The sequence below is a fragment of the Triticum aestivum genome, chromosome 4A (genome assembly GCF_018294505.1).
Source record: "Triticum aestivum cultivar Chinese Spring chromosome 4A, IWGSC CS RefSeq v2.1, whole genome shotgun sequence".
In the NCBI taxonomy this organism is placed as follows: domain Eukaryota; kingdom Viridiplantae; phylum Streptophyta; class Magnoliopsida; order Poales; family Poaceae; genus Triticum; species Triticum aestivum.
The window spans coordinates 585,546,847-585,560,495 of NC_057803.1; the positions used below are offsets into that span (position 1 = coordinate 585,546,847).

At 40.1% G+C, this 13,649-nt stretch overlaps 1 pseudogene; it reads right to left on the reverse strand.

Annotated features, from left to right (window-relative positions):
* Positions 1-7,802: 7,802 nt before the first annotated feature.
* On the reverse strand, positions 7,803-13,649 carry LOC123082398 (uncharacterized; annotated as a pseudogene).

A 13,649-nucleotide genomic window follows, 5' to 3' on the forward strand; every position in this document is an offset into this window, starting at 1 on the left:
AGCAATTGCATCCAGATTCTATCTTCTGCAAATCACAATAAACTCCAGTCACATTGTGTAGTATCAAATATAAGCAACAATGCAGCAGCTAAAACCACTACCTTATTAATTTGTAGAAAACCTCATGATGTAATATAAACATCCAGATACAAACATGTATATAACTGCATATTGATGGATCTTGAAAGAAATAGTCCATATACACCAATAGACATCCATATACAAGCATGCATGTAACAGCAGAATATCTGCATATTGATGAATCATGCAAGAAATAGTCCATCTACACCTAAATTAGTAGTACTTGATAAAAATGTATGCTAATAAGCTAGTTCTTAGATCCAAAACACACAGGGATATGATCCACACATGCATCGATCCTCATCGGACAGACCACAAAAGAAACATTTCGATTCACAATCTTCTGTCATGTATAAGACATCCAGATAAAAAACATGTAAACAACTGTATATCGATAAAATCGTGAAAGAAACAGTCCATCTACATCTCAACTAATACTAGTATTTGATGAAAAGTAAGCTAATAAGCTAGTGTTGTTCCCTCGGTCCAAACACACAGAGATATGACCTACATGTGCATCAATCCCCATCAAACAGACCACAACAGAAAAACATTGCATTTCACAAACTTCTGTCATGCATAAGACATCCAGATACAAACTTGCATATAAGAGCAGCATATATAGATGAATCATGAAAGAAATAGTCTATCTACTCTTGATGGACACACTGCACAAGTCCATATACTTTAGGCATGTTATATATTGCGACTATACTTGGAATTCTATAACATAAATCCTAGTCATTCTCAAGGCACAGGACAAAATGCAACACACATGCTAGAGTAAAATCACACAAAGCAAAGCAACAGCCTTAAACAAACATCATCAGCGATAGTGCAGCAGATGCTAACTTTAGATGCTGCTCGGGTACATGAACACTCTGACCTTGCGCCCCTGCACACAACGCAAAGCAACAAACAGCCTCAGCAAAAAAGCACCATCAAGAAAACTAAGGGCGGGCAGGCACTAACCATGGACTCGGTGGGGAGGTTGGACTTGAACTGGGCGCGGACGACGCCAAAGTTGCCGTGCGGGCGGGTGATCTTGCCCCAGAGGCAGCGGTAGTGGGTGCCGTCCCTCAGTGAACGAATATAAGACGTTTTAGAACATCAGTGCTAACCAGGAAACACTAGTAATCAATTAGGAGGCACAAATAAAACATTTTAAGATAAGATATCAAAGTGGTTCATAGTTCTATTTGATGGCGAGAAACATTGAATCTAACTAGTAATCACAACTAATTCCTAAATACAACAGTGTCTATTGTCCAGCGACTACAAGTAGCTTCTGTGCGTCTAGAGGACTTGGCAGAAAAATACAAGAAGCAGCACTCGCAGTCGGGAAATTGGATCGACAATGCAGAGGAACGTGCAGTTCCATCCATCGACTACAAGTACTAGTACCAGTAGTAGTATTAAAATTAGTGACAAGAGCATCTAGGACACGCCATCTAACAGAGACATAAAATGTATCCTTCAGCGTATTGCTTCTGAGTTCTGACATTGCTAGAACTAACAGCCAGGCATGCTAAAGGATATCATCATAGATCAAAGGTGCATTTCTCTGTCAGAAGCGATTAAAAACCCCGGGAACATGACTAGTATGCAAATATAATATGTACAAACATGGAGTAGCAATTCCCACTCATGTACTACATGATTTTTCTAGTTACCAACGGGGACTACATATACTGGTGCCAAAAAGGTATAGCAATTTAACGTGAGAAGGCAACACTGAATTTCAATATGCTAAATATAACACATGGATTGCGGTCCGCCATCAGAAGCAGCTTAGCACCCACTGCCTGGGGAACATTCGACATTCCAAAATAAACAGATGGAATACATAAGCAGCAGACTGCAACCACACTATCATAAACTACATTGGCACTCGGGATCTAAAAGCAGAACCCTGGACACAAACCCCTGTCTAGTTCCCCGGCTCAGCCACTAAAATTGTGGGGGTTTGGGGTGGTTAGCACGAATGCGCAGTGCAGTTGGTCCTCCCTGTCGACATTGAACAGCAACCCAGGTTTTCCCCAATTTCAACCACTGCAATTGGGGGAAGGAAGAACTAGTAGCATGAATGCGCACTGTTGCTGCGCCCAATCAGCAGCAATCCAACCACCCTAAGAAAAGCTACCACCACCAAGTACGAACTACGCGTGGTTTCGAGCTCGCAAACCAAATGAACTCCTAGGAGAGCGCGCCAGAGACCGGCAGTTGTCCCTAGCCCCCGTCGCATCTGCGTGAAGCTCTGGAGCAGTTACTACCACCGAATCGAGAAGCGAAGCAAGATACAGCAGCTATGGGGGAGCGTCCTCCTCACCTTCTTCTCGCAGGGGAACGGCTGCTCCCAGTAGATCCGCGGCCACGGGCCCTCCCGCCCCTTCCATGGCCTCGGAGATGGAGGAGTGTGGCGGCGGCGGGGGCCTTCCTCTATCCTCCTGAGAGGCAGGGGCGGCGTCGGTGCCCGGGGAATACGAGGAAGAGGGACGGTGGCGGGAGGCAAGGACGGGTCCTGCGGTGATGGGGTAAGGGAGGTCGCCGGTGGGGGTGGGGGTGGGTGTTGGCGGTGGGACTGGAGATGAATCGAGGGTGGGGAGGGAGCGGATCCGGAAGCAATGCGGCGGATCTGGCTGCCGCCTCCGCCTGACCTGCTGCTGCTCGACTGGGGAGAGAAGGTGAGGATGGGGTTTCACGGCGGCGGTGTGGGGGGAGGGCGTAGGCCGGCGGCAGCGGCGGCGATGTGGGTGGGAAGAAGGCATGGTGGAGGTGGGTGGCGGCTGCGCAAGGGGAGGGGAGGGGAGAGGTAGATTGCTAGGGTTAGTTGTGCGAGAGAGAGAGGGGGGGTTTGCTGTGTGAGAGAGAGAGCGGAGGGGTGGATGGACGGATGGATGGACAGATGTTTGCCATGTCATTGATCCATTCCATAGCTGGTTCCACCAATCAAAATTAAGATTTTTTGTTTTTTGTCTTATAGTTTGTACCCTCTTATTTAGGCAAACATTTAACCTCTTATAGTTAGTTCAAATAAACCAATATTTCGTACATGTGTGTATTTAGGGATGACAAACAATGTTGATTTGGGAGGTTTTCATTTTCTTTGCTCAAAAGAACCATTTACTGAGTGACCAAAATGTGTTTTTTTGTGAAGGAACTACCATACATTTGTTGCAAAATGGCACAAAATCATTTTTCTAAAATACTACTCCCTTCGTTCGGAATTACTTGTCGTAGAAATGGATGTATCTAGATGTATTTTAGTTCTAGATACATCCATATCCGAGACAAGTAATTCCGAACAAAGGGAGTAGGTCATATTTAATGCACAATTGATAAAATGGTTGGGTGTCAAAAGTTTTGATCCACCTCTGGTGAAAAAGACAAATTCCCGCCGATTCAGCAGGAAGCGGGTCAAATTTGAACTGCGGCTGCCTCATAGTTTGCTTTTTATTTTTTCCAAAAATCATTTCTAGGTACATAAGTATCTATTTAATCAGAAAAATACCAAAAAAATTCCAAGATTCAACCACTAGCTAGGAACGGTCATTCCCGTCGTTTTGACCGTATTTTGAAACGGGCATAAAAAATTCAAAAAAAATCAAAAAATTGGGAAACTTTCGCATTGTGTCATTATATGTGGCCAAGTTCCCAGGAAAAATAACAAACTTGTAATAAAGCAATTATTTTAAAAAGTGTTCTCAGAAACGAGCTATCATGCGTGAAGATTCATGGCTTTCAAGCCAAATGATCAATCTTATGGCCACATTCATGGCATAGTTTGTTCAAATGATCTGATATTGTGCACAAGGGTGCATATTGGAATGGTAAACAATGTTGCCTAAGAAAGTTTTCATTTTCTTTGGACGAAAAAACCATTTTCCATTTTTCGAGTGCCCAAAAGGAGGTTTTTTTGTGAAGGACCTCCCAAATAATTGTTGCAAAATTGGACCAAATCATTTTTCTAAAATACTAGGCCATATTTAATGCACAATTGACAAAATGGTTGGGTGTATAAAGTTTTGATCCACCTCTGGTGAAAAAGACAAATTTTCGCCGATTCAGTTGGAAGCGGGTCAAATTTGAACTGCAGCTGTCTCATAGTTTGCTATTTATTTTTTTCCAAAAATCATTTCTAGGTACATAAGTATCTATTTAATCAGAGAAACACCAATAAAATTCCAAGATTCAACCACTAGCTAGGAACGGTCATTCCCACCGTTTTGACCACATTTTGAAACGGGCATAAAAAATTCAAAAAAATCAAAAAATTGGGAAACCTTCGCATTGTGTCATCATATGTGGCCAAGTTCCCAGGAAAAATAACAAACTTGTAATACGGCAATTATTATAAAAAAGTGTTCTCAGAAACGAGCTATCATGTGTGGAGATCAATGACTTTCAAGCCAAATGATCAATCTTATGGCCACATTCGTGGCATAGTTTGTTCAAATGATCTCATATTGTGCACAAGGGTGCGTCTTGGAATTCCAAACAATGTTGCCTAAGGAAGTTTTCATTTTCTTTGCATGAAAAATTCATTTTCCATTTTCCGAGTGCCCAAAATGATTTTTTTGTGAAGGACCTACCATATATTTGTTGCAAAATTGGACCTAATCAATTTTATAAAATACTAGGCCATATTTAATGCACAGTTTACAAAATGGTTGGGTGTCAAAAGTTTTGATCCACCTCTGGTGAAAAAGATAAATTCCCGCCGATTCAGTAGGAAGCGGGTCAAATTTGAACTGCAGCTGCCTCATAGTTTGCTATTTATTTTTTCCAAAAATCATTTCTAGTTACATAAGTACCTATTTAATCATAAATACATGGTTTGGTGGCGATACGTCTAGGTTTGGGCAGTGGCCGAGGCCCCCAACTCTAGAGCGCGTAAACTCGCATGCCCGCCGCATGGTCACCGCGTGGCCGTGGTGTTGCCATGTGTTCTGGGCGGCCTAGGAATGTCTAGTGGGTTGGGAACTCCCTAGGTAGGTGCTAGGAAGAAAATCACAACATAAGATTCTCACGGGGAGACCGATCGATGCTCAAACATGAATAAGCAGCCAAGTGTTTGATTAGCGGTACGGGAAATGCATATGGCCAATGGGCGTGAGTTTTGGCCGAGGATGATCATCTACTAAGGAGAATGTATTCATAAATTTTCAGCTCAAAAGGAGGATCCTAGGTGGTACTTGCTTTGCAAAGTACCACACTGGACAAAAATATGAATGTTGAAGTTGAGCTCGAAATAATGAATGGATTGAGCTGAAATTTGGTGGAGGATGGTTATTTGGGCATAGGAAAGCATTTTAGAAAATTGATATCATTTTGACATGCCAAAGTAGTACTTCCTTCACAATGCTCTTCTATGGACAAAAACTTGGGAAAACTAGTGAGAGAGATTGGATGAATGAAATGAGCTAAAAATTGGTGTAGGTAAGTTACATAGGTATGGGCATGCGCTGGTAAATTTTCAGATCATTTGGGTAAGCCTAGCTAGTACTTACTTCACAAAGCTTCTCTTGAGGTAGAAACTTTGGAAATTTCCTGAGAAAGATTTACTAGGAAAATTGAGCTGAATATTATCATGTGGCAATGATTTGGGTATGGAAGAGTGCCCGAAAAGTTTGAGGGTAATAGGAGGGGTCTATATAACACTTGCTTTGCAACGTGCCAATTTGGCCATAAAATATAAATTGAACCTGGGCTCACATAGATGATTTGACTGAGCTGCAATTTGGAGGAGGATGATAATTTGGGCATATGAAGGAACTGTATAAATTTCATGTCATTTAGAGATATAAAAAAGGTACTTCCTTCACAATGCTTCTAGGTGGACAAAAACTTTGGAAATTTGCCGAGGAAGATTTGCTAGGCAAATGGAGCTGAATTTTGTCATGCGGTAATGATTTGGATAGGAAAGAGTGCCCAAAAATTCCGAGGGCAATCAAGAATATATAAATAGCACTTCCTTCATAAAGTGTTGTTGTGAACAGAATAGGAAAATGAATATTGTTGAATTAGTTTTGAACTAGGCAAGGAAGGATTTTTACATATTTGATGAAGATATGCCCCAAAGAATTTATGAGATTCTTTTGGGAATTTTGGGAATGATAGAAATATAGGTTGCTTCACAACCTAGGGCAAAAACTGCCACATGGACATGACACATAGGCAAAACTGATGAGATGGCGCCTAGTCATCACAATCCACCACAATCTACAAGGCTATGACCATCTATATTCGTCATTAACAACTAGAAATAAGGCAGCGGACTAGCACTGTTTGCTTTGTGACCATTTCGTGTAAGGAAATTACGACCTTTCTGACCAAAATGGTCGCAATGGTTTAGGGTTTGGAGCCCCCTGAACAGATTTTGACCAATTGATCTAAAATGGTCATAAATTTATGACCAATTCTTCGAGGGTCACTGACAGAAGGTCATAAGTTGACATATTTCTTGTAGTGAGCAGCGTGAGGATTTTCGCCAACACTATCCAGACTTTCAGCTCGAGGACGAGCTGTTTGCGCAGGCGGGGAGAGATGTTATGACCGGCTTGGTCTATACTAGGAAGAGGCCCACCAGGCATTAGTATTAGGGGCTTGGCCCACAAGTTATCTTAGGCAAGTTATCTTAGGCTAAAGTTATAAATACTAGTTGTAAGACATCGTTGAAATGAAGCAATAAAGATATTATAATCTTCTGTTGCCCGGCTCCCTGAGGAGCCGGAACCCTAGCCGCCGCTGCCTCTAACCCTAGCCGTGATGGCGCCTGTCCGCCGGCGCGCCCGCTCCAGCCCTCGTCCCCCTCCTCCTTGCCCATACAATCTGCATCGGAGGCCTGGTAGGAACCCTAGTCCTACCAGTTTATGTGTGCGGGAGATTGAAGAAGCACTTCAACACTACTAACTCCATGTCAAAAAAAATGATTGTAAAAAAAACTCCATGTTTGCGGGAGGGGAATGAGGGAGTTGAAGCAACCATTAGAATGACAGCAGAATCCCATGTAATAGTAGAGATAACTAAAGACAAATGCATGTTTATGTGTGCAGGAGATTAAAGAAGCACTTCAACACAACTAACTCCATGTAAAAAAATGATCATAAAAAGAACTCCATGCCTATGAGCATCAATAGAAGCTGCTTGTTACGAGTGCAGCTTTAACATGGTTTAGTAAAGGGAGCAGCACCACGTTAAGCACTAACGAACTACCCACTGCATTAACAAGTGTTGGGTGTTTGGTTGATCAATACCATCATATCCATAGGATCAAATGTGTTGTATATTTCACAGGGTTGAGAATTCCCTAAGAAAACAAAAACATACGTACTGTACAAGAAATCATGTGGACATATATTGCTTCTCCACAAGGATTTAGATGTCACTATCATCTAAATAATTATCTGCACATGGACCGCTTGGGGGAAATAAATAACAGTAGGGTTGCTCATTGCTAAGCAAGCAAACATACCCAAGCTTGGTGTAGCCCATGAAGTAGAAGAACCTGGAGACTAGAAACTTACAACAGCGGGGAAAAAGACACAATAATAGAATACCTAACCCCATCGAGCAAATAACCAAATCCTTAATGGACTAGCAACAAATAATCTTACTAGTTAAAGGTGCATCATGAAAATTCTTTCTTCCCATGTGTTTATGTAGGGCATGTTCAGAAAACTTGGGAGAGGGAGACAAAACTCCTGACATACCTTTCTACTCTACTTTAGCACTTTCAAGAGCCTGATTGCACCACTAGCAGCCGTTATAAAGCACCTTCTCGGTTGATTATTGCTTGTAAGTGGCGAGATTCTCCGGACTGGACCAAGTTTATGATTTGGAGTTTGAGTAGATCCATTGACTATTGAGTTACTCAGTGATAGACCTGAGCTTGCATAGGCTGGATACACCTTCAAAGGAACCCGATCTTGTAACACTAATCTCCAGTATGGGAAGAAACTTCTCTTTGTATATGTGGGATCCCATCCTCCGCCTGCTTTCTTTCTCACAGCCTGTCACATAGTTCATTATAGGTACATCATAAAAAATAAATAGAAACATCCATACTTCCAGCCAGCACCTCTCGCTTGAGTACTCCCTCTATAAACTAATATAAGAGTGTTTAGATCAATATTTTAGTGATCTAAACGCTCTTATATTAGTTTACGGAGGGAGTATTATGTTGACTAATACACAACATTGGTGTTTCATTAGATATGAATGATGTTACTGCAGTGTAGTAATTAAGTAGCATGCTTAAGCAACATAACAAGCTGTTGAACCAGCACAATGCATGGCACAAACTCGCAACTGAAGCATGCTTTGTTACTGCCTCCAACAATCATATTACACTGCATCTTCTTCTATCAGAATCTTTTCTCACAGGCACCAAATAAATTTCAGATGCAACAGATCTGGAAATAACTATAATGTGCGTGCAAGCCCCCTTGGTGAAGTCCCAATGTTGATGTTACTTGGAACCTACACATTTCAGCTATTTTATTAAGCTAATTAAGACTACTTTTTATTGCATTTACCCCCTATTCTTTGGTAAAAAAAACTAATGGGAAACACATTAGGATGCAGAGATGAATAGTTGGAATGCCGTGCCATTGCAATAGGTGATGTGTATTTGGAGCCAACTCAAAGCTAGAATTTAGTTCTACACATGTACTCCTAGTTTCTATACATGTGTGTGAAAACACACTAGGTATTCTAGGCCAGAATTTAGATGTTTTGTAGCTCATTTAATAAGGCAATAGAAGCAGCTTAAACCTGTCCAGGTTCAGTAGCCAAAGTACATTAGAACACGAATGCTTGTACTCTATGAATATGGCTGAATTCGCTACTACAAAGCTGCCCAGCTTTGCAGCACCAAAACCATCACTTTGTGCTCTAGTTAATAACCCATTTGTGTAGGCAAAGCTGCTTGGTACTGCTAAACCAAAATCAGTATTAAGGTATAATGGGTTACCTGTGTTTGTTTGGTGTGCTGCCGTGCCGTAAGGGAGAGACTGTCAATTCCAACAGTTGTGACCTGAGCTCAAGATTAGGGAAAGATGAGTACAGTCAGAAATCAAGAAAACATGGCTAATGAAGATTCTATTATGTATCTGACAGCGTTCATGGGATTTGTCGATTTAGGAAATTTTTACTTCTTTACATATTCTTAAAGAAGTTGATGTAAAGTAAAATAAAAAGAACAAGGAAAGGGATATTCTTATAGCTTTGTTTCTTTTTGCTGCCACAGTATCATTCGTTGTTGAACACCATCAGTCTATCCAAAACAAGATCAATCCCAGTTTTGATTATCTTTACCTTCTCCTTTGCAGCATCCAGATTGGCCGATTCCATAACTGCCATGTTTGCATCTGTAAGCCCTATTATACATTTTAAAAAGAAGGGGAGAGATTAAGACTCAGTTTGTTAAATGTAAAAATAATCACTTGAGCCCGACACACCTTTGCATGACTCTCCGTTTGACTTTCTGCAGTCATAAGGCTAGCTTCAAAAAGTGGAAGACAAAATAAAATAATCAGCAAAATAACCATTTATTCACATAGTAAATTATTGTGTGAAGCAATACACAGAGTAGTACAGGTTTACAGCGTCCATGGGATCTCCAGTGGGGCAAAATCCATACTCCTTGAGGATAGATGAAACGTGTTGAAAGACCTCCACATTGGGCACCTACATGACATACAAGCTGCTGTATAAGGCAATACATCGCTAACATAGATCTACTGTATATACAATGTAGCGACTATATAACCAATTGTAAGCAGCGAGATGATGGAAAGAATAGTTTGGAGGAGAAAACTGCAATTGTGCAATATGAGTTGGATGGCAATAAGTGTGCAGAAAGAGATATCGCATTCAATTCACTAGGTTTTATGAACTGCATACATGATATACATATTCAGATTCATCTAGATTAATGTATATTATTTAGCTTAAAGCATAATTTGTTTGCTTCCACAAGTTCTGTGTATTTAACTACTCCCTAGTCCCAAAATTCTTGTCTTAGATTTGTCTAAATATGGATGTATCAAGTCACGTTTTAGTATTAGATACATCCGTATCTAGGCTAATCTAAGACAAGAATTTTAGGACGGAGGGAGTACATGTTATGATCTAGGCGCTTCAAATGTAAGAGTCAAGAACTGCATCGCCCTTCGGTATATTTAACTACACATCACAGTTATTCAAATTCCAACTATTTCAAATCACTTTAATTGTTTTGTTTTGGTTTCCCAAAGAGAAAGGTGTCAATTTCTTCAGGCTATATGATCCAAATGAAGTTCAGACAAACTTAAAGAGGTTAGTCATAAATTGCATACACCATAAGAATATGGAATTGTTTGTTGAACTACATTGAACTGTCCTCCGAGGCCACAGACAAGTTACTGTAATGAGCTCCAACTCCCTGTTTCTTGGAGGACCTGGAGTTTGTAGGCTAAATAAAGTACCTTAAGCATAAATTTTCAGTCTAACATGAATAAGGAAGGCTCATGTCAATGACCTTAATATACCCCAGCTCCAGCACCTAGAATTTTTGGAGCTGGGAATCATGCCACACAACTGCCACCATAAGAATATGAAAATGCTCATTTCTGCCAATTCATCTAACATGCATCCAGAAAATAAACAAAGAGAAATAACACAAGCACATGTTCTATATCCATGCACCATGCAACAACATTAACCAAACACTTGATGTTGATATGGCTGCTAAAATGATACAGTACAAGGCAGTGACAAAACCAGAAAATAGACATAAGTGAAGCCAAGAAAATATACTATGCTCATGTCAGGTAATATTAATATGGAAATCGAGTGTTTCTGTCACCAATGTTTTCACTATTTATGCATGCATTAAGTATTCATTGTAAGATTCGCATTTCCATGACAAAAATGCATATGGTACTGGAAAAGGAACTAACATGCTCCTTCCAGTTGTAGTGTGTGAATTCAATGCAGAAATCATCAATAATTGTATCTATCATGAACTCGTATAGCAATCTCCTTTGCAATATAATAATATGAAGCACTGTCTTAGAAGATAAAGCACAAAAGGTGTTCTTACAGTTTTTTTGTCTGTTTTATGGTGAAGATTAAAGGAAAGAAGTAGCCAAACAGGGGATTTGATGTGGATGAGTATATGGATAGCTAATAACAGGCTGGTTTGTTACTAATACTTTTGACATAGAACATTTCATAAAAATAACTATGACAATGGCTTTACTCCTATCAGTTGTTTTCTCTTGTTTCATTATCTCTGCCATCACTTTTCCCGAGTGTTTATAAATAAGAGGGGTTTGAATCTCATTGCATTATATGACAGGCTAAACATTAGAGCAAGACTCAGCTATTCAAGCAACAAACCGATGTGAAGTGGATGGAAACTTTCTGAATCTAAGTAGCATCTTGGGTTTGAGATTTTTTTTCAATTAACAAGAACATAATTTAGTGATAAAAATATTAGAGAAAATGTTAAATTGATATATAGCATCGAGCAAGAGAAAAGAAATACGCTTCTTGAAAAAATATTCACAAACTAAAGCATTCTCACACATAGTATCAGAATGTGCTTCCACGAAAAGAAAGACTAGGGCATGTATTTTTTTAAACAACGTAACTGACAATAGTAAAAATACAACTATTAAGTAAAAGGCATCTGAGTCACTGCAGCCGCAATATACAAAAATGCTTACCTCAGAATGTGCTTGAATGTATGCAGACAGATTTTCACCGGCATAGGAAATTACATCAACAAGCAGCCATGCGCAATCAGTAAGTGCCTTCCTTTCCTCCAGAAGCTCCGGTGCCATTCCATGTGAACCTTTCTCCCATCTCAAGGAAAATGAAAGCCTCATTATACAGTTACTGACAAGGTCAAACCCATTTTTCTTACTACTGCCATTTATCTTGGAAGAACTGCCCCCACGGATCTGCTCTTGAGCAGCCAGTAGTAGAACAGCAGACTGGATGATTTTTCCATCCTCAATGTAATTGCAGAGCTCTTGAAATACATTATTTGTTTTCTCTGCAAGCAGTCTAGTTGTGTCCAAGAAGATCTTCTGTAAAACAACAAGGAACAAAAACCTAAGTCCATTTAGCATTCATATGAAGCAAGTAATGTTGAATAATCATTCTATATATCACTATTTTTCCTCCTATCAAAGTAATTACTAGCAACAGTTTTTGTATATTTTATTGATGAAAATTTATCTTTTACTATAAGAACATACACTGCACATGAAGTAAGAGAAAAAGGATTAACAAATGAAAACTTTACTTTCTTTGACAAGTTGAGATGAAAGAGTGCTCGGTACTTTGTATCACTAATTTCATTATAACCTATCAGGGGTCTATGGTATGACCATAGTTACTCTTTACGTCATGCTGCAAAAGTAGTGATTCGTATTGGGAGGGAAGTGAAACAGACCATTTCAGGTAGACACAGTAGATGAATAAGCTTGTAGACATAATCCAGATGATTCTGGCTGCAAGAAAGATTGTACTCCAGATTGTCCTCTAGATACTTATGCAGACAAGTATTCTCAACTGCGACATGGAGCGGGAGTAGATTCTCAATGACATCATTGCCAACTGTGCGCACATTGGCTGATGCACCATGGCGTAAAAGCAACTTGATCATGTCAACAGAGAACCTTTCAGCAGCTTCATGGAGCACGAAGTATCCATATTTGTTTATGCAGTTGGGATTGGCGTGCATCCCATAGAGCTCAGGTGCCATGCCCTCCAATACGACTTTTGCACATCGCAGGGCATTGAAACTGACAATGAAGGTTAAGGTTTGTGCGGTGATGGTAAGATAAGATGACATGCCCTGACCTTCACAGTTCTCGAAAAATCGGAGGAAGCACTGGACACTATCCTTTACAAGGATGTGCTCCAATTTGGCATATATGTCCAAGAAGGCATCACCCACCCACTAGATGAGTCTGTCACAATTGAAAAAGGTGAAAGGCGTCAGTTATCCAACTAAAAACGCCACAAAATAAACTGTCTTTTGGTCTATGGAGGTGCTGACAACAATTGAAACAACAAAACCGTGTAACGCAAGCAAGTTGGTGTACACTGAAGATAAAACCAAACATGAGGCACCAACAAGGAGAGAAGGAAAAGTAAGGGGATCTAAAGCTAGCATGGTTCAGGCATGCGAATCCACATGTTCCTATCCAAGGTTCATATATATGACAACAACAAACATATTGTTTCAGTAGACTTAAGTACCCTATAATATTACAGGGTTAAACAAAATAACTAATGTAATGGAATGAGTCATCAATCAAATTATGTAAATGAAGGTAACACAAACCTTGGGAGCAGGGTCTGGGATGATTATGTCATTTGCCATGGACTTGGCGATCTTAATATCCCTTTCTAGCATAAGCTGAAAGAGAGAATGTCAGGACTCAGCACTGGAAAAGAAAAAATAAGGCGAGAGGAATATCACACAGATGGATAGTTATCATACCTCCTCAACCTTTGCCAAATCAAAATCCTCAGTGATTTCAAAACAAGGGACAGGGGGCTTCGGA